The sequence below is a fragment of the Galeopterus variegatus genome, unplaced genomic scaffold (assembly GCF_000696425.1).
Source record: "Galeopterus variegatus unplaced genomic scaffold, G_variegatus-3.0.2 Scaffold1111, whole genome shotgun sequence".
NCBI classification, from domain to species: domain Eukaryota; kingdom Metazoa; phylum Chordata; class Mammalia; order Dermoptera; family Cynocephalidae; genus Galeopterus; species Galeopterus variegatus.
Window position 1 is genome coordinate 124,583 of NW_007727222.1, and position 799 is coordinate 125,381.

A 799-nucleotide genomic window follows, 5' to 3' on the forward strand; every position below is an offset into this window, starting at 1 on the left:
TGGGAACCGCCACGGTGGCAGCCGCCGATTGGCTGGGCCCTTGCGCTCCCACGGCCGTGGGGGACCCAGGGCGGCGCCGGCAGTGCCGCTCCGCTCCGGTGACTCACCGCACCCCACCCCTGAGCTGGCCGGGCGCCCGGCCTCTTCCTACCCAAGACCCGCCCCGCTAAGCCCGGACAGCCTGACTCAGCAGGGGGAGCCGGGCCTGCCTGCCGCCCGTTCGCGTTCTCCCCAGGGGCGGGGGCGATGTGTTTCCATCCCTCTGGGAGAATTTGTCCCTCTGGTGGGGAGGAGAATCTGGTGTTTGTTCTTCTGAGGGATGTGTGCGGCCGTTCATGGGGTGCTGAGGACCTCTGTCCCTCTGAAATGGAAGGTTATGTGCCTGTCCTTCTAGGGATGTTTCTGTGTCTCCCCTCTACCAGATCTTTGTGGGTCCAGCAGATGGACTGTGACTTTCTGGAGTCTGCATGTTGGTCCCTTTGGGGTGTCACTCCGTGACCACCATTGCAAAATCATCTCTGCGCCCCACCGTGCTCCACACACACACCAGCTCTGTGCCTCTATCTCAGAGGGGCCAGGACAGGCCTATCAAGGCCTACATGTGGGGAGTTCTCCAGCTCTGGCTCTGCCCGCCTCCATACTGCTAGGGCCCCTGGAGGTCAGAGACCAGATACTGCCCTGCAGATCAGGCTTAAGCTTCCACCTCCAATCCTACAGCCCATTCTTGCAAGATCTCAGAGTGATTGTGTGTGTGTGTGTGTGTGTGTGTGTGTGTGTGTGTGTGTGTGTGTGTGTGTGT